The sequence below is a fragment of the Vitis riparia genome, chromosome 5 (assembly GCF_004353265.1).
Source record: "Vitis riparia cultivar Riparia Gloire de Montpellier isolate 1030 chromosome 5, EGFV_Vit.rip_1.0, whole genome shotgun sequence".
NCBI classification, from domain to species: Eukaryota; Viridiplantae; Streptophyta; class Magnoliopsida; order Vitales; family Vitaceae; genus Vitis; species Vitis riparia.
The window spans coordinates 11051052-11072982 of record NC_048435.1 but is presented as its reverse complement, the minus strand read 5'-3'; the positions used below and the strand labels follow the sequence as shown (position 1 = coordinate 11072982).

The 21931-nt window shown below is 35.1% G+C and overlaps 2 pseudogenes; both read right to left on the bottom strand.

Moving 5' to 3' along the window:
- Positions 1-3783: 3783 nt before the first annotated feature.
- Positions 3784-9798, bottom strand: LOC117915447 (annotated as a pseudogene).
- A 6281-nt stretch (positions 9799-16079) lies between these two features.
- On the bottom strand, positions 16080-17946 carry LOC117915158 (annotated as a pseudogene).
- Between the last annotated feature and the right edge of the window lie 3985 nt (positions 17947-21931).

Below are 21931 nucleotides of genomic sequence, written 5' to 3'. Positions count from 1 at the left end.
TACTATGCTCCTGCATATGCATTGAATGATGAATCTTCAAGGGTTTTACATCTGCAAATGGAGTTCTTTTCTAGTAATCCGAGTGCAGATACTCTCAATCGTGTCATAGGTGAAATTGGTGAGATACGAACCGTTATGGTAGAAAATATTGAGAAGATATTGAAGAGAGGAATTTGATGGGAAAAGTACTGATGAGACGTGTGCGAGAAGCAAGTTGGCGTGTGATTGGAGAAACCTTCAAGGGACCATTTTAACAACTTTTAGTGAAGTACGTTAATTACACATTCAAGAGAAAGAAAGTCGTAATGAGATATGTCCCCAGTCATAGGACCCATTCCACTCCTATGTGGCCATGCATGGCCACCTTTGGCAGGCAATCCCACCACCACATTTCATCTTTCTTTTAATTCTTCATATTTTGATATCAAAGTTTAATTTTCCAAAATTCCAATTTCCAAAACTTCTATCTTCAAATAATTTTCAAAATTTCCTATTCTCAAATTTAATTTTCAAAACTCTCATTTTCAAATAATTTTTCAAAATTCAAATTTTCTAATTTAATTTTCAGAATTCCCATTTTCAGATAATTTTTTCAAAATTTTAATTTTTAAATTTATTTTTCGAGACTTCAATTTTCAAATAAATTTCAAAACTCTAGTTTTCTTTGAAATAGTTTTAATTCCACTCCAGTTTTCAAATTTTTGTTTTAATCCTACCACTTTCCATCCTTCATTAGGGTTTTAAGTCGCTAAAAATCTCGTTTTTAAATAAACTTGCTATATTTCCTTCCAGGTAAGCACTTTTCTCAAATTTTCTTTGATTTTAAAATAATTTTTCGTTTTTAAAATAATTTTTCGTTTTCCTTGATTTTAAACCAGCAAGAATGAATTTTTCATAATTCCAAAATAATGGAAGTTGTGAGACTAATTCATTCGATAAATTGGGTTTTGGTGGAGGCCCTACATATAAGTTTTCTCTTCTGATTGTCAACTGCTATATTTAATGAATATTGCTTGATCTTTGACTTACTCTTTGATATGCATATGATAATTTTATACTTGAGTTAACCTTGTTTCCATGATAGCGTTTTATTACCTGCTGCCAAAGTATGCTCTCACTCTCACTTTGTTTATTTATTCATTATCATGACTTGCTTTTGACTTATGGTCATTGTGGGTATCCATTGATTTCCTAGTTAATTGTCATGTTTCCCTCACCTTATTTAGTAGAGACTCATTTTTAGGGACTTAAAGGGGTGCTTTCGGTCTTTTTATTGTACCTTCCCAATAAGTAACCTGACCTTTGAACATGACTCGGTTTTTCATAGACTTGCTTTTCCAAATAAGGAGTCATACTTAGAGTTTTTTTTCTTATTTTTTTTCCCTTTAAAAATAAAACAAAAATAAGTGGCAGCTCCGAGTCTTTTTCTAAAAATCAAATTTTCATTAAATAAATAAAAAGAGAGTTTTGTCATCGAGTGGGAACACATCGTGCGAAATGCGAGGTCCACAACTCATTTAAAAAAAATAGAAAAATAAGTTTTTGTTAGCCCAAGGCTTCTCTTAAGCACATTTTGATGATAACAAATCATAGTTAGTTTGCTAATGACCTAAAATCAATATGAGTTTTAAGGTTTTATTTGAGAAATTTGAATGGAAAGTCAAGATAATCATCAAATGATCAAAATAGTGCAAGTTCAAGTGTGTATGAAGACTGATCAAGCCTAGGAATCCTTTGTAAGGTGAATATTTGGGAGCATCTAGGATTTTTATATTAAATCATGCATCACTTCATACTCAGTTTATGCATTAAAGTTAAAATTTTATTAAAACCTGAGTATTCTTACTTGAACCTTAGGCAAAATTATTTAAACTTGATCTACTAAGGTACCTAAAGACCTTGTCTAAGTATTAGAAAAAAAAGGGACTTGAAAAAGATAGGTTGTTAGTTGAAAAATGACCAATTGATCAAAGGTAGGCCTAATTGGAGCAATCAAACCAATTATCCTTTCTCAGTCAAGGATCAATCAAAGGGTGTACCAACTTTCTCTCTTTTCCAAAAAAGTTGTTTTCTCAGTTAAGTGGAACCCTTTCACGATCGAGGGATACCTCTTCTCAATCAAGGTCCGATCAAGCCCTAATGGTCATCTGTCATGCATTTAATGTCTAACGACTAGTCAATCGATCAAGTCGAAGCTTAATCGAGAAATGCCAATTAGAGTCCTTTTTGGTGCCCGATGGTAGAAACCTACAAATTGAGAACTCTACATTCAATTATTGCATAGAGAATACTTGTATTTAACTCTTCAACCACCTATTTCTTACCATCAAATCTCTCTTTCTTCTTTTGGTGCATTAAACCATCACTTGCAAATCATTTCTAGTACATCCATTAATCCATCCTAAATTTCCTTGTATTACTTTCATTGTGCTAGGTTTGAGTTATCATTAAACTCTCATTTGGTGAAGTGCTTTAAGTTGAGCTAATACTTGAAGAAGTTGTAGTGCACATTGGAGTCGAAAATCCAATTATAAGGACTTCGAGACTCAATTGAAGCTTCAATTTAGTGGAACCCTCACTTGATTGGAGCTTGAGGAGAGTGAATGTAGGCAATGAGTGTAAACCACTATAAATCTCATGTTTGATTTCTCTGTCCCTTATATCTTTATATTTATTACTCTATAATTTGTTGAAATTAAGCTTGTAAAAGTTTTCAAAAACCCAATTCACCCCCTCTTGGGTGATTTTCTTAATTAATTAGCTTTTAAATTCACAAGTTTTATAGTTTTTGTATCTTTAGCACATAATCTTTAGGGAAACCCACTTAAATAAACTTCTTATCATTTTGAAAACCACTTAAACTATAAATAACACATATAACATATGATTTTTATTTAGAACAATTCTTCATCTGATTTATAAAAGAATAAAATTGATTTAGTTACTTCAATGATTTTAAGCATTCCATAAAAATATAATACAATACAAACTTATACAAAGATATTCTAGCAAAATTAACTTTGAACATTATCTCTTTGAAGGTTTCTACTTCTTGATTGCATGTTTTGAAAATTTGTTGCCTAATCACATTTAGAATAAAATCATTAACTTTAAACCTCATTTTATACTCGTCAAAACCAAAATTAACCAAACTTTAGTCTAATAAGATATCTACATAAATTTTTTAAAATTTGTGAACACTTATTTGTTCCATTTAATCAACAAAACTACGCAAATCATGAGCTTGCAATTACAATTTACATGTTGTGAAGTTTTTGGTAAATTAGATTATTAAATTACTATAAAATATTAGCAATTTAAATCATTTTTGTACAAAAATTAATTTTTATTATCATATTACTTAGAACTAATTCTCAAATTTTTCATTTTAATTTTAACTCAATTCAAATAAGCATATTTATGAAACTGTTTTTTTTTTTTTTTAGATTTTAGAATGACAAGTATAAATATAAAAAATATTTTTTATTCTTTAACTTAAAAATAGTTTTAGAAAATATGACGAAACCGCCATAATTTTGAGAAACCTAAAATCAATCCTCAACAGGGCCAAAATAATTGTAAACGTCCAAGGGTAGGCTTAAAAGGGAAGCTGAAATATGCTGGAAGGCTTTGTTTTAGTGGAATCTTAAACAAGAGAAAAACCAAAAACAAAAACACGAGCTGCTGAAAACATACAATCTGCAGCTCAGGCTTTGTTGGTCCATCCAAAAATGCATGTCTTTGAACCGTAAGAAACTAAAGGAACACCGCAAAGCAAAGAAGAGGGAAACAAAAACAATCATCCTCAACAGATTAACAAGGATCGTTTACACAATACCATCTCAAAATGCGCTCTGGTTAGCTCTAATACATGCCTTTTTTCTTCTTTTTTTTTTTTTTTTCTTTTTTAAATTCAATTTACAACAATTTCAATTGCAGTGTGCTACAATATTCAACCCTAAAAGAATGGGAAAATTGAAGAGGATCTATTACAAAATTTCTAAATGCTGGTTCCTTTTCCTTTCTTTCTCCTATGTGGGGGTTGAAGTGCTCAATCACTCAACAATACATTGATGAGCCTGAAATGTTCCATCTGAGAGCAGCTCGGCAATACGTTTTTCAAGTCTTTTTGCCCCTGGGCCAGGCCTCAAAACATCTGCATCTCCCCAAACTGAACATGTGTCATTCCCAGCCTCACCTAAACACCATCCCCCAGGCAAAATTTTTCCAGGACTACGTCCAAGAATCTCTTGGTCAATGCGGTCAAGGGCAACATCATTCAATCGGAACTGTGTGGCAAAGGCTGCTCCACTCTGAATCATGTCATCAAAGTCTTTGGAACCAAGTCTGCGGGGCTCCTCTTTGGCAGGCTTGTCAAAGGATGCATACTGTAGATTATGGTTTACAATAGTCTTGTTGAATTGCCGGGAATTACAAAGAATGGTTGGGAAATAATTGGGTAGGGATGAAGGCGTGTTAGCTAAGTACATCAGTAGAGTTCTTGGCAGGTTGTCAGTGCCCACAATGCAGAACTCAATAAAAGCACGATTCAAAATAGCTGAAGATGAACCTGTACCATAAAAAGATATAGATGTAAGTTTGACACTCCTCCCATTTGAATGGTTGATGAGAAAACTCAGGGGGGAAAAATCATTAAGTTGACAATATATCTGGCAGTAACATTTCCCACAATTGAATATAGTGTTTTATCAGCTACATGGAGAAGGATCCAAAAGATATCTGGCAGTAAATACTTTCCATAGTTGGAACCAATATGTTACTTTCACTCATAGAAGTGACCATGATTACTAAATATCATGAATAGGCATAGTCAATCCCTTCTATTTGGCTCTTGGAAACCACAAGGGAAAGGAAAGTTACTTGACAAAGGCATCTATTTTTTATTTTTTGAGCATTTTCCTTCAATAGTTTTTCCAATAACTGATGGATGCTTAAGATTTGGACTACACCAAAATTGGGGGAATAAGAAAGGTTGATCTAGCCATTACTTTTTTTCGAGCTAACACATGAAGTTGCGCCCTACCTAAAGCCGTGTCTCTTAACATGTATCTACTAAACCTTGCAAAAAGAAAGTAAAAAATTTCTTACAGACATCACACAGTAGTGAGCTAAAGACAAGTTTAAATCCCTGTGACTTCAATAATAAAGAGAAGAGGGAAATAAGTGGCAAAACCAGATTTCATACAAAATATGCACTATTTCTTTTCCTAAATGTAGAGTCTCTTGTTTTTTCATAGAAGCCCCAGAAACTCGGGTTATGAAAAAATCAAGACTGCTCCACTTCTTTCCTTAAAAATAAGGCAAGCAACTGAAAAGAAAAGTTCTATCTGCTTCCTTTCAAAGACAAGTTAGCGGTGAAAGCACTATTTAAATACACATAACTGTGACTCAGGTTATTTGCAGATTCCAATCGTAGGCTTCTTGGTTCAGATGATTGTCATATGAATAACCTCTAGTTCAACCTGATGCTTCTAGATCACCACTCATGCAATTCAGATTGTAATATTCCTTTTTCCCTCTCAAACAGTCTGAATCATTTCAACCTCATCAAGCAACAGAACATATATTCTCTCTGTTACAAGGAACTGCATACAAATTGTCCGGTGCTGTGTCTTAGGAGTCACACTTGCTTAACCCCCAAACCTTAACACATGAGGATACAACTAAACAAACCAATACCTATTTTCACATTCTATAATCTAGGCCAAATGGAATTTCCTTTATAAAATAGAATATCCTACAATGAACTAGGAATTTGTTCTTTTTCTTTGTTGAACACATGAGCTGGGTACAAATTGGGATAATATTGGGATACATATCATGGAACAAGATCCATGTCATGGCATGTCCATGCCCATGTCCACCATAAGTACTTTGCATGCTTTGAAGTGTCCATGGAACTTACCATGTGCTTCTTCTCTTATTTATAACAGTAGATTTCAAAAGTGTAAAATAAGAAATTTTAGTTGTCAAAAACCTGGAACTTGGTTTCTCATTTAAAACTTTCAAATTCTAGGCCCCAACATTGACTAAGATGCTAAAATTGAGAATTGTCCCTCTTATCAATGTTAAACAGAGCCTTGCTTCTTTCTTCTAAATTCTAGTAGCAGAAATTTGGCTCTTGAAGAGATTGTTGGATCCCAACCAACCATTGCCAATCTTGAGTGACCTTTCCCCATCCAGTGCTTGACTGGCAACAGCTTGAGCCAGCAGAGAAACAAGCTTATCCCCATCCCTTTTAGGATTATCAGCACCAATCAAAGAGTGGTATGGTGCAACGGCAATTTTGAGTGAAGAGCATAACATCGAGTGGGATGGTGGTTCAGACTAGTAGAAAGAACACTGTCATTCATGGTAAGATGAGAGAGGACCAATTGTGCTGTGAAGGTTGACTCCTTTTTCTGATGGGAAAATTGAAGCCAATAACTAGGGAGGGAGGGTGAATAACATAACTTGAAACCTTTATTTTGATTTATCAAAAGTGAAATTCACAAGAGATTAAGAGGGTGTTTGATAAATCAATCTATTGACTTAATATGACTTAATGGCTTAATTTAAGTTATTAAACATATTAAGTATGTTTGATAAAGTAACTTAAAGTTAAAAATGACTTTGGTAAATTAATTTAATAACTTAATACAACTTAATAACTTAAGCATAATTTAACTTAAAAGTCACTTTAAGTATCAAGTTTTACCAAACACTACAAATAATTTTGGACCACCAGATTTTACATATTCTTCTTTTATATTTTTCTCCTTATAACATTCATTACTATTCAAAGACCTGACAAAAATAGCAATTTTCAAATCAAAATTATTTAATTTGGATCATCTTCCACACAGTTGACCAATTACATGAAACTCATCAAGGCATCAAATGGCGGATCCCACATTGAATTTTTCTACTGAAATGGTGAGATCTCATTTGGGTGGTGTGACTCCCATTTGATTTCTCCATCTCTTTTCCTTTCCTTTCTATGCACTGGTTGTTATACTTGTCACTGCTAAGTCCAAACACCCAATGCCTCTAAACTGGAACCATCAGTTCTTAGGTCCTCCTGAAACTCCCACAGAAGAAAATGTTTCACCTAAATCAAACTCATGCTCACTTTTGATGTTGTGTTCACCATGGCTCCCCCATTTTTTAGCCAACACCTCGGTCACCACCAACTTACCAACTCTTTTAACAGCTAATACCCTAATTCACCATCACCATCAACTTTTCCCTGTCAATCAAACCACCTAAACATACCATCAATTATCATTACTCCACTCCCACTTAGATTTTACTATCACATCACCACCAATACATACATGATGAATTACCATCACCTTCTTCACACAACCAGCCAATACTCACTCTGAATACCCAAATAGTGAATGGATCTAAACTGGAACCACCAGTCCTCAAATGCTCCTTAAGCTGCAAGTGACAAAGACATTCCACCAAATATTGGACTCATGGACTCTTGGACTCTTTCGACTTTGTGTTCCACCTAAGCTGTAACCCATTCCCAAGCCAGCACCACCAACTACCAGTTACTCTCTAACAAGTAACAACTCACCTTAACTCAGCCCCAACATCACCAACAAATTTTCCCTATAAAATGAACCAACTAATCAATGTCATTACTCCATTTTCATTTGGATTCTGCTATCCCATCACATCAATACCTACCTGAATGGTAACCTACCATCACCTCCTTCACCCACTCTCAACCTCATCAGGGTGATTATTAGTCAACCCTACACTACAGCCATTTGACCTTTTCATCATTGTGACCACCTTACCATCACCCCAGCCCCAGCATCACTAATTCTTTAGAAAACCATCAAAACATCATCCTAAGCATGCACCATAATCAATGGATACCTCACTTTTGTTATCACGTCATCTCCTTAGGACCCTTGTAGTGTTCCAAAGGCAGATTCCCTCTTTTGTTCCCTGCAAGCCTTTTGTCTGAAACTTCCACACCTCACTAAACAAGCTGCTTCAATTTAGAATTTTATCTTTGGCTACTGCCAGTCACTGGGATGCAAAGCCAAAAATGGATACTCAAGACTAATTGTTTTAGGAAAATGAGTGCACTCAAGAGTTCCCTGCTCCAAATATTATAAAATTTTAGAATAATTAATTAGTTAACCAAACCAGTGAATAGTATGATCTATTATGGATGGCTCTTATCAGAAACAAGCAAAAGGACTGCTGAAATCTGACCTAATTATATAACTCTACAACCCATAAACCACTGCAAGAAGTTCCACATGTCATTCTGAAAAATCCCTTTTTGAAGGCCCATCTCACACCATTACAACATCTCAGTGCCAATGTCATATCTTGGGGTCAATAAGTAAAAGTAGATTATAAAATTTCCAGTCCCTAAACTATACTTCCAAAATTATGATAAATAGTAAACTAGGAAATTTATGCCAAATACCAAGATATAATTTTCATATGCACCCAAATTTCTTTGCCCAGTAGTTGTCATTCATTCGTCTCATAATTGCTTCCATGACTTTAGACTGTAATGTATGCCTTTAGAACTCAAAGCAGCTCATGGGCAATTGATATTCACATAAGAAATTATGGTCATAAAGCCCATGACATAGAAGAACGCTAGGGCTCACCTGTGAACAACTGAAAAGAATTAGGCAGTCCCCGCTTCTGAGTAGCATAAAATATCTCAGTTTTCTGTGTAAGATAGAGCCCTGGATCAACGATAATCGGCTTCAATTTCCGAGATCTACAACACCAAGCACATACATCCATCAAATTACAGTACCAAAGAAAAAGCAAAGATACTCTCAATCCAAAAGACCAATTTGCATACTCTTTCCAGCCAATGTAACTGGTGTGATTCACAAAATTGAGGTCTCTAGGTACAAATGATAAAATGTGGAGAAGATCTGCAAATCCAACAAAACCCAGATCAGAAAACCAACACAAAATCCATTCATCAAAACTACAAACAGGATCAGACCATGTACCATCCTGGGTAACAAGCGGGTAATCAGAAGCAGAGAGATTAATAAACCAATCCCAAGACGACGACAACCGTAGAAGAATGGAGGCCCCATGAAGAGTCGAAGAAATCGAAGAAGACCCTTTCCGGTAGGCGAAATCGGCCTTGCCCATCACATTAACATTCCGGGCAGCTCGGAAAACAGGGACCGATTGTACAGCGAGGGCGAGGCGGTCACGATCAGACTGAGGAGCGGTGAGGTCAAGGTGGAGGAGGTAGTGATTTCGGGGGTGGTAGGCGGCGAAGAGGAGGCGGAGGATCTTGTGGGAGTCGCCGGCGGAGCCGGAGATGAAGTAGGCAAGTGAGGGAGGAGTGGGAGTGGAATCAGATGGGTTGGGGTTGAGGAAGATGGGGTGGCGGTGGTGGGAGGTGGGAAAAAGATATGGGTCGGTGGCGGGGGCGGAGGGCACAGAGGAGAGGTAGCGGAGAGAGAGAGAATGAATAAAAGAGAGACAAAGGAGGTGGCAATGATGAGGTAGAAGCTCCTATTGTCCTTGGTGAGGACGGCAGCGGTAGTGCCGGAGATGGGGAAGGGGGATTGGTGGGAGTTTTGCATTGTGGGAGTGATGCCGTCGGTTGATACGCTAACCACTCTCTCCCATTCTTCTTGCGGAGTATTTGTATTTTTCCAACCCTCTCTCTCTCTCTCTCTCTCTCTGATAGTGTGATGTCACGGGAATTCAAATATGGGTTTGGGTTTGGGTTTTCTCTTTCCAGATTCAAGTTTAATGGAAACAGTTTTGTTGGGGGTTACCTCTCCTCTGTATTCACTATTCAGTGTGATCGAGGCTGATGGCCGACCCTCTTTTAACCCCCTTTTTTGTGTGATTGAGGTTGATAGCGAAGCCTCTTTAACCCCCCTTTTTTCAGATGAGCCATGAGAGACAGGTGTATAGGTGGTGGGTTCATGTCCATCTACTGTGGGTCTCACCCATGACTGCAATTTTTGTTCCTTACTAATAATTCTTTCCTTTTACTCCAAGACACCTACTACTTTTTTCTTTTCTTTCACCTTTCTAGTACAAAACTTAGAGACGTGGTTTTAACTTATGCCCAAATGATCACTGGATTAAAATATATACTTCTTAAAAAATTTTACAACTTACTTCCAAACTTGTCTCCTGCCATACCAATTAAACAACATAACCACGGTTAAATTTGTTGGGATCATTTAGAATTCATTTAAGTGTGATTTTAGGAAGTGTTTTTATCCTTTTTAACACTTAAAAATTTATATAATTCAAGTATTAGAAAAATTAGAAATATTTTATGGATTTAGTATCAAACGCATTCTTAGTGAACCTTTAAATTATATTTGATTCTCGGAAAATACTAAGGAAAGAAAAAAAATATAAAAAAAAATGATTTTTTCATGTTTCATTGTCCTATAAAAAATATAAATAAAATAAAATATAATTAAAACTAATTAAAAACTTATGTATTTTAAATTATTTAATCTTTATATTAATGAGTTAAAATAAATAAAATGAGTTTGAAGTAATAAAAAAAAAATTTTATCAATTTTTAATTTATTTTTTATTTCCCCCTCAAATTTTATGGAACCAAACATAGCTTTAATGAATTTTTAAGCTAAAACATCATAGGCATTAAGATCATGGTGGTAACAAGGCATCACATTATATGTTCATTAATTATTTATCTACTCACATTTAGGAGGATAACAATCATCTAATCACTTACAGGATGTAGTAGCCTCTTAAATAATAATGAAGAGGATAAAGCAAATGAATATTCCTAACAAATTTAGACATTTAATTTTTGTGAGTAATTCTGCAATGCATTTGGTCCCCAGTTTGGCTCTCAAAACAGTAGCCACCGGGAGGGTCATTTTCCAGAAGCTCAAGCCACAAGGGAGTATCCCCAGGTAAATGAAAGCTGTAAGAAATGTATGGTTTAGCCGAATAGGAGGATGGTCAAGGTTGTCTTCATCCTTTTTAGGGGAGATTCCAAGCCGGGTCTCTCTATTTAGTATTTACAGAATGGAAACAAAAACCAACGATCACACCAAGAAACAACAGGACTGTTTGTCTCACAGAATCTATGATGGCAACATAAGATCCAAAAAGAAGAGACTCAGGCACAAATCCTTTCTCTTAAGTTTGAGTTTATTTATTTTTTATTTTATTTTATTTATTTATTTATTTATTTTGTTAGAGTTCGAAGGTCGAGTTTATCAAGGTCAATTTTGTCATGTTCTTAAACCCTTAAACACTAGGAAAATAAATAAATAAAGGTTTTGGTACGCATTGCCGGTCCAAATTAAGATAGCCCGGCTCAACTCCCGTCACTTTTCTCTGCGACATTTGGATGAAAGAGTCCGGACCCAAAAGTAGCCAAAGCGAGCCATAACCTTCAACGGTGGGGACCATCGGGAGAAAGGACGGACCATCCACATGCAAGGTCTACAAAGGGTGATGTAACAAAGTGATAACGTGGAAAAAGCCATTAATTAGGTTCAGGGGTCCAATTGGGCAGGTTGGTCCACCTAATCCAAACCCAACTTCACCTGTACACCGGTTTAAGTATTAATTTTTAATATCTGGATTAGGTTTATGATAAGTCTTTCAATTTGAAATTCAATTAACGTAAGTCTCTAGGATATTGAGTATTTTTTTATATGTTAGCAATTTTATTTTAATTTATTTTTTGACTTAGGAAACTTTTTATTGTAATTTACTTTTTTATATTGAAAATTCAAAGTTTTTGTTTGTACAACTAAAAAGTCATAAGTTTTAAAAAGTTTAACTTATAATAAGTTATATAATTAAAAGGGTATAAAAAGGATCAACATATTTTTTTGAAATTAAAAATGATTTATTAAATATTTAAAAACTATAGGAACCATTCGAGTAGTGTAACAGAGCTCAAACATTAGGATTAAGTGCTTAATCAACGCTCAAGTGTTTGTAGCGCTTTGGTAGTTACGTGTTCTCGAGTGATTGTGTAAAATCTGTCAAAATATAGCAAAATATTTTCAAAATTTTTCACGCAAATTTTGAAAACTTTGAGATACCGAATCTCCTAGGACTTTTATGCCTATATAAAAATTGTTAAAACCCTTTTAAGGGAGAACACATTTCATGGGAGTTAATCTACCTTGCCACACTAATTCCTAATCTTTTATTGAAGGATTCGAAGTATTGAATGTTTGAACACCTACATCCCTTCAGCAGAACTAAAGGAGATTGTCGGAAAGTAAGCAGTCAAGTAAATTTCTATAACTTAATCTTGAACATTGAATTTAGATTAGAAAACTTAAACCTTATGATTTTTTATCTTCACAGTTAGTGTGAGGGTTCTCCATGTAAAAATTCTTATGTCTGGTATATACTTGTTTGTTTGAGTATTTTGCTTATATTGATTATTTCTAATACCTTCTAGGCTTAAAATTAGATTAATGAATTTTATTTCTTATATTATAATTTTTAAATACACTCATTCACCCCTTATGGTATAAATACTTTATTGGACTTTAGGTTTTCACTCTAGGTATTATTCTATATAATAATATTCATTTTATTTATTTTTTTATATTTTTAAAGAAAATTTCAAATTATTATTGTGTCTTATAAGGACCATAATTTTCCACATGCATCCTTAGTTGATGAGAAGAAGACTCTTTTTATGTTAGAGAAAAATGTTTTATTATTGAAAATTGGTTTTTATTTGTTTTTTAGCTACCACTTACTATTTTCTAAAAAAAAATAAAATAAAAATGAAAACCTTATTGACTTCAATAATGTAAAAATAGATCAATGGACTAGGTATGGTTCAAAGGTTAGTTAATTTAGTGAAAAGGTCTTATACTCCCCACTAAGCCCGAAGCAAATCCAATATCCACCATATGAAGTGAAGAAACTTTGACACTTTTGTAGACCCCAAAATTAATTCTATGGTATTTTTCACTGGAAGTTTTAAGCCCAATTTTTATTTACAGATTTTTAAACCCATTATATTAGAAACTTTAGGTCCTTTTACTCTTTGCATACACTTTTATTTGTATTTTTATTATTTTATTTTACTTTATTTATTTTTAAGAAAAAAGATAGGATTGGAAAGAGAAGAAAATCAGCATTTTTTTAGGGTGAAATTAGATTTTTTTTTTTTTTTTTTTTTTGGAGAGAAAATCAGATTTAAAAAAAATGGAAAATCAAAATTTTTTAGAGAAAATCAGAATTTTTAAAAAATGGAAAATCAGATTTTTTTTTGAGAGAGAGAATTATAATTTTTTTTGAAAAATGGGAAGTCATAATTTTTTTTTAAGGAAAATCAGAATTTTTTAAATGGAAAATTAGAATTTTTTTAGGTAAGAATCATAATTTTTTTTGAGGTAAAATCCTCTATTTTGAAAGAGAGAGAGGATAGTGGGTCTGATTTTAGGTAATATTCTCTAGAATCATAAAGTTCAAATAGTTTATTTATTTTATTTTATTTATCTATTTATCATTGTATAGAAAGGTCATTTATAAAAAAATTAATTTTTTGGGACTATATAAATTGAGTTGCTTTGTATATTTACATTAAAAAAATTTTAAAAAATTATTTCTTTTGAATTAATTTTATGAAATTACATGAATTCAATTGTTTTTTCCTATTGATATTCATAAAGAAGGAAAACCATTTTTTTTTATTAATTTTATATTCACGTTGAGTCATTAACGTTAAAAAACTATATTTTTTTTATATTGTATTAATACTAAAAATAAAAAAAATAAAAAATCATTTTTTTTACACGTGAATTGAATCAAATTTCTTATGTCAATATTAATCAAGAAATTATTTTGTGCATTAATTTTGTAAACTCATGAAGATTAAGATTAGATTTTGGATATATTACATTCTTTTTATAATGGAATTATTAAAGAAAATTATTTATTTTCATAAATTAATTTTGTAAATAATTTGAATCATTTTTATTACCATTGTCATGTGTATTAAATCTAGGGATGCAAAGAAGATGTGTTTTATGAACTCTAAGATATGTACAAAATCATTTATTTATTTATTATTATTGTGCATTAAGAATGTGTAGATAAAAATATTATCATTATTATTGTCGTTATATTTTATCTTATTATTACTTTATTTATTATTTATTTTATTATAGGATCCTTTATATGTTAAAATAAAATTCATGTCATGAATCAATTAGGTAATATTTTGTAATTTTTTTCTAATTTTATTCATGTAAATAAAAATAAAAATTTAAAAATTGTTAATTATATCTCATTTATATAAATAAAATCATGCAATTCAAAGACACTTTATCTCTTTCTTGTTATTAAGGTCATATCCATTAATTAGTTAATTCATGCAAAAGTTTCTTCCACTTGCTTATTAGAGACCGCTAGAGGGGTGTTATAGTTTATCATTAGGGAGAATTATGTTTTAGGGGTAGTGTGGACCCCGCATTTCGTGCTCAATGCGTTTCCCACTCGATGGCGAACTCGATTTTTATTTGAAAAATTGATTTTTATTGATTATGAAAATGACTTGGAGTCGCCACTTATTTTTGTTTTATTTTTAAAGGGTAAACAAAATAAGAAAAAAAAAACCCTAAGTGTGACTCCTTATTTTGGAAAAGGCGGTCTGTGAAAAACCGGATCGGGTTCGGGGGTCAGGTTAATTATCGGGAAGGTACGGTAAAGACCGTAGCACCCCTCTAAGTCCCTAAAGTTGGGTCTCTACTAATAAAATGAAGCTGACATGACAATGGATGAATAAATCAATGAAATACCCAGAGCGAAATATGCACATACGGGAGTCAGAAGATGCACATAGACTAAACAGAGTAGGAATGAGTGTGTACTTGAGCAGCGAACCACTATGCGCTATCAAGAGAGAGGGTTAGTGCAAAATAAAAAGCATAAACGTAGCTCACATGTCACTAAATCGAGTACAAAAGCATCAAAGGCATGCATGGCACTCCACTCAAAATTCATTTTTATTTTAAAGAAATTTTATTTGATGTTGGGCCCCCACCAAAGCCCGATTTACTTTTGTATGAATTAATCCCATGAATTTCCATTATTCGGAATTACGGAAATAAATTCATACTTATTTTAAAACATTTTTTAAATCATGGAAGTTATGAAAATTGCTTGCCAGAAGAAAAATGTGGCGGCAAAATTTTATTGAAATTGATATTTTGAGGCCTAATAAAAAAAACTAAGGATGAAGATTTGAAAATTTAAAATTATTTGAAAAAATGAGGAATTGGAAACTATTTGAAAACCGGAAATTTGGAAATTATTTTTAAATTGGAGATGAAGAAATAAATAAATAAAAAGGACACGTGGCCCTAATGAGGCCGTGCAAACCATATAGAAATGGGATCCCAAGCTTAGGGCGTCTGGAGCATTGATTGCGTATTATTCCATTTCTGCCTCCATTTTAAACTTAAGTATCTCATCCTCACTTGATGCTTTGCTAACCAAGTTATCCATCAAATCATTTGAAAGACCCAGATGTTGATCATGTAGCCGACATCCATAACCAACAAATTTGAGTTTATCAGAGGCAAAAACTTCACTTGATGGCAGTAGTACATTCTTGATGAGCAACATATCAAGTTGATCCTTAATGTTATTCACCTACTCACATAGACTATCAAGCTTCAGCTGCATACTTAACAACACCTGGCCCCTGGTCTGTACGGACTTATTGAGCTGCACTATTCTATGATTCTTCTTCGACTCAGCGGCAACGACGGGGATGATGACAATAATGAGGATGCGGTGGATGAGGCTGAACAGCTCGCAAGCCACGGCTTCCTCCCGTCTCAAGCCGTTGCCAATGGCTCGAGCCGAGCTGCGTTCCTCGGCGCCAACAAGATGTCCCCGAAAGTCCACCCAGGCGAGCTGCTGCACAGCCCGGACAAGGTAGCTCGACAGAGTGAAGTTGCCGGAGAGGCGGTGAGCTTCTCCAGATCGGCCTTGCTCGAACGAAAGTTGGTAGCGAGAGTTTGGACCTGACCGTTCGAGAACTGATTCTCTGGAGGAATGAAGGATGCACAACGGAGCGAGCAGGTTTGGAGGCAACCGGAACCTTGAGAGCAAGATTCCTGACAAGAAAGCGTACGAAAAGACAGGAATCCAATGGAGCACTCCCACTCCCTCCGACGACCGGTCAACAACAGTCAATTGAATGTGAGATACCCACCTAGGTTGTAACGGGCTGGCATAGGTGGGCAAGGTTCCATAGGGATGCAAGCGCCGATAATGGATGAACTGGTGCGCATTGCGCACTACCATCTTCCATCTCGTTGTGCTGCTGCATGTAACTCTTGGCGAAATGAATGTAGAAAAAAACAAAGGCTTCTTGGTGTTAGAGACCTGTGGCTAAATATTCAGGGGTTGCATACCCATAGATACCCATCACCTGTGTAGAAACATGGCTTTTATCGCCTGTTGGTCCATCTTCGGCTGGCCCAAAACCAGAGAGCTTGGCATTGTAGTTCGAATCAAGTTGGATATCAGAAGTTTTGAAGTCTCGATACATCACTTTGTACAATATTACTGTGAAGAAACGCAAGACCCTTGGCGGCCCCAAAGACAACCTTTATTCGGAGGGACCAAGCAAACGGTTGGAAGTAAGAACCCTTCCTGAATATATGGTGCTCCAAGTTGTCTTTAGGCATGAACCCATAGACCAGAAGCCGATGATCATCTTCTAAGCAGTAACCGATCGATTTCACTAGGTTAGGATGATACAGCTGCCCCAGATAATTAATTTCTGCCAACCATTCCTTATGGCCTTGGAAACCTTCTTGGTTAAGCCTCTTCATAGCAATGACCATGCTCGTCCCGGGCTTTGGCAGCTGTAAATGCCTTCTCATCAATCCATCCCTTAAAGACATAACCAAAACCACCATCAGTTCTAGGCATTGGGGGCATCGAGGCAGATGAGACCTTGCTACTACTTGAACCACTTAAATCTTTTCCATCTTTGCTACCGAATCACTATTTAAGCCTTGAGAGTTTCTTCACAGTTCTTACCTGGCCAGAGAATTCCCTTTCCCTCTCTTGTCCCTCTACAGCTCCTCTCTCAAGCCAACATTCTCTTCCTAAAGCCCAAATAATGAACAAGATCCAAGAACAGAGGTGGCCTCAACAACGAAAAATGCATGAAAACAGAGCACAAAGGAAACATGCTAAAATATTTTCAGAATATGACTTCACTTCATAGGTCGTCAGTGAGCCCTCTGATTAAGTGGGCAAAACCCTTTTAAATGCGATTATGGGCATTTTCATAATAGAAGTAAGACATTACTAAAATCAACAATGGCAAACATGAATGCTAGATTATATCTTAACGAGCAAGTGGCCTTCACTATCCACCCCAAGCAAACCAAACAACATGCAAATATCAACAGGGAACGTAGGGGATTAATGAGAAACCAAATCAAACAATAAACCTACTGCCTTCATACCTGAGAATGTCTTTCTCTAGTAAGGTTCTGTTCCGCTGCAAACACCTCAAGTTTCCCTGAAAATGCCCTCCTCCAGTTGACCTCCCTCCTCTGTTTTCTCTCTCAAAAGCTCTCTCAACTACCCCTGAAAACTGCCTCCTCACTCTCACCTGAAAACTCTTCTGGTAAAATTCCCAATGTTGTTTTTCCTCTCCAGCCACCCTCCTCACAATCTGTTTCTCTCCGTTATCCCCAGAAAATCAGTCCTCTCTCTCTGGTCCCTCTCTAACTTCCTCAAGCAACCCAACAAAAGCCCCCCACCCGACCACATCTCTCTGCAGCCTTTTCTAAAACAAACTACCTGCCCATATCCTTTTTTTTTCTCCCGGATTTGCCCCTCTAACAACCTGCAGAAACAGCCACCAAAAGCACCACCACCAGCCTGCAGCCTGCTCCGTTTCTCTTTCATCCGCTCCTGCTAACAGCTTGCAGGAACCTTCTAGAATACCCCTCCACGTGTCATCCTTCCATTGGCACTTCAAAAAGCAAGGCTGATTCACCTGTGGCCACTGAGGGTGCGACACGTGGCTCGCTGGGGTAGTGACACATGGCTAAAAAATCTGCAGAAAAGTGAGGCAAATGAGGTCCCCAAAATGGGGGTCTACAGGTAGATGAGCCCCCAAATTAACAAAAGGTCCGTGTAACTCTTCAAATTGAGCTCAAGATTCAATGAAAGTATGGAAATTGAGTTGAAGGATATTATCCTTCAGTATTTCCAAAAATGCCCTTTGTTGATTTTGAGAAAAAAAATTAATATTTTTGAAAAATACTTTTATTTAATTTAATATTTTTAAAAAATATTTTTTATTTAATTTAATATTTAAAAAAAATACTTTTATGTAATTTAATATTTTTAAAAATACTTTTATTTAATTTAATATTTTTTTAAATATTTTTTATTTAATTTAATATTTTTTTAAATAGTTTTATTTAATTTAATATTTTTGAAAAAAAATTATTTAATTTAATATTTTTGAAAAAAAAATTAATTTAATATTTTTGAAAACCACTTTTATTTAATTTAGTATTTTTGAAAAAAAAATTATTGAAAAAAAATTATTTAACTTAATTTTATAAAATATTTTATATGTGTTTTTAAAGGGTATATTTGTCCGTTACTATTTCATATCCTTCAACTTAATTTGAAGAGTTATATGGACCTTTTGTTAATTTTTGGGCCCAATTGGGCCCAAAACACAATTCTCCCTTATCATCATACCTTTTCAATAAAGGGAGAATTGTGTTTTGGGCCCAGCTGGGCCCAAAAATTAACAAATGGTCCATATATGTTACAGAATTAATAGAAAGGCTATGAGATATTGAGTGACATATATACCCTTCAAATTTCCAACTCAGATTGCTGTAAATTAAAAGGGAGAATTGTGTTAAATGTGAAATGCCATGTCACCTTCGCTTCTGTTAGTACTCTCGATGAAACCTCTGAACTGAGCGGAGCTTATCAATGGCGTCCCAAATGGCAATCCTCTCCAGAGCCCGTAAAACCCTCCTCAAAACCCTAAACCACCACAACAATCCCTTTAAAGCTTCCATTTCCACCTTCACATTCCTTTCCTAGGAACCCCAACTCGCCGAGCCCAGCCTTTCCCCGCCATCTCCCACTCCACTTCCTCCCAACCCCGCCTCAGGGAGCCCGCTCTACAACGAGAACTGGCGGAGCCCCATCCCCCAGGCTCAGTCCATCATTCCTCTAGGATTTCTGCACCAGTCCTCTTCGTCGCGGCTGCAGGCGCTGTCGCAGACGTTGGATGTGCCGAGCCTGATGAGCGTGTTCGCCGACTGGATGACGTCACAACGGTGGGCGGATATGAATCAACTGTTCGAGTTTTGGATTAGGTCGCTTGATAAGAATGGGAAGCCGAATAAGCCGAATGTGAACTTGTATAACCATTACTTGAGGGCGAAGTTGATGATCGGCGCCTCGGCTGGGGAGCTGCTGGATCTGGTGGCGCAAATGGAGGACTACGCCATCATTCCTAATACGGCGTCGTTTAATTTAGTGTTGAAGGCAATGTATCAAGCCAGAGAGACCGAGGCCGCCGAGAAGTTGTTTCAGCGATTAGGATTCTTTTCTTCCGCTTATATTCGCAGTGTTGTTTTTATTGTTTTTCAAGAAATGTTTTAGTATTAATGTTGATTTTTGTCTATTTCTAAAAATGGAACGTCAGAATTCTCTTTCACTTACCCCCATTTCCAGAAAATTAAGGCTGTTCCTTCTGGAAAACAAATTATCATTGAACTTTTTTTTCCTGGGAAACTGCATACACAAAATTTGAATATGATATGCTTGATTAGTGGAGAATGAAAATGAACTTGGTACCTAAGACATTTGCATGGATTTTTCCATTTTAATTTTCACGTAAAATTGTTATTAGATGCCATGGATTTGTTAAAGCTCCGTAGGTTAAGATATAGGTCAAGAATTTACAAAACCATATAAGATTCATGCTTGGGGAGATTGGCCATAAAGAAAATTTATGAAGGTGACCGATAAAATAGTTTATTTATTAAGGCTTCATTAATGGCAAGATTTAATTACTGTTTGAGTTGAGGCTAAGATATGGGATAAGAATTTACAAAACAAGATTAGCTTCATGCTTGGGAGATTGGCCATAAAGAAATATTTATGAAGGTGGCTGATAAAATGGTTTAGAGAAACTCTCATTGGTGATAAGAAATAGGATAAGATAAGTAAACCTCTCGATTATTCCTTATAATAATCAAAGATCTCGTCATTTCTCATATCTTATGTTCAACTAATAGGATATGATAAGTGATGAGATAATTTATCCAACTTTTTTTTTAAATCTCATGAGATATATACATCCCATGGATCTGCCTATCAAAAAAAAAAATATATATATATATATATACATCCCATGGATCCTAAATTCGTTTCTCTCATCCATTTTCTTCATTTTTTTAATGGCACTTGGTATATTTTTTATTTTAAAAAATATCGAATACGGATATGCAATATATTTTCCTTTTTATTTTTCATTTCTTCTACAAATCAAACATGAGCATATTATAACATCTCTGATTGGATATAATGAACTAGAATATTGTTTCTATCCGATATAATATCCAAGAACATCATATTCTACATTGACAATGATCTTTAGGATATGTATATATTATCCTATCATGTCAGCCAAATGTAGTCAAAGTGTCTTGCAAAAGATGGTGAAACCTGTTTACGTTAGATGTTGGCTGTAATGATTGAATATTATCAATGAAGTACATATTATTGACTTAGTGAGGAGCTCTCAATGGTAAAGATTCATGGAAGAGCATCAATCAAGGATGGGATGAGTTCATGAAGTTCATTTCCTTCTCTTTGGGTGATTGGCGAATAGTTAGGTTTTGTTATGATATATGGTGTGGGGAGTTGCTGCTGCATGTCCCCCAACTGATTTCTTCGACGGGCGAGGGTTGTGAGCAAGTCAGAAATTAGAAAAGCCTTGCATCTATTTTATCATCATCATCATTTCAAAATCCAAATGACGGTGGGTGTAAATTATTTTCTCTCACATTTTGATTTGATCATATCCATCTTGGGTCATAGGAATGAAGCATGAGGTAAGTAAATTGAAGAAACTTACAGTGAATATTTTCGAAAAGATCTCCTATTAAATGGCATTTCACCTGTTTGAAAATTCTTCACTTTATAATCTGGTTGTTGGCTGTATAGTGTAGGCAATAAATGGGTATGGTGGAGACGGTGAGCTGTGGGGATTAGTTAGCGCACTTATGATGAATAGGAAAGTAAATTGGGTTTCATTTTCCCCCTTTTCAGTCAGCCATGACATTGGGATGTGGTTAACCCGGCCATATGCACTCTTTAAGTTGTAGGTAGGTCGAATTCTTGCAACTGTACAAGACATTTACACCAACTGTACAAGGCATGTACACCAACTGTACAAGGGTGTACAAGGATGTGTATCTTAAGGGATTTCGAGTGATTTTTAAGAACTTGCTCATTTACTTTTTCCAATCGTGGGGGACATTCCTCACACTTATTGGTTGATAACATACTCATTGCATGCATTTTATTTGATATCTACCATGTTAATTCATTGTTTTATCTCCCCTACATTACTTATGCGTATGAACGGAAATGAGGGTTCATTTTTTCCTCATTTTCCCTCATCCATAAGAATGGAAACATTGTTGCCCCACCCATATGCACTTGTTCGGTCGTCCCTTCGGTGGATTGCATAACTGTACAAGCCATTTACACTAACTGTACAATCCAAATGTGCTAACTGTACAAGTGTGTACAACCCTACCTATATTGACGGATTTCAACTTTTTTTGAAAACAATCGTTGCTCATTTCCTTCTTTTTTTTACTAGGGGGACATCCCTCACAGT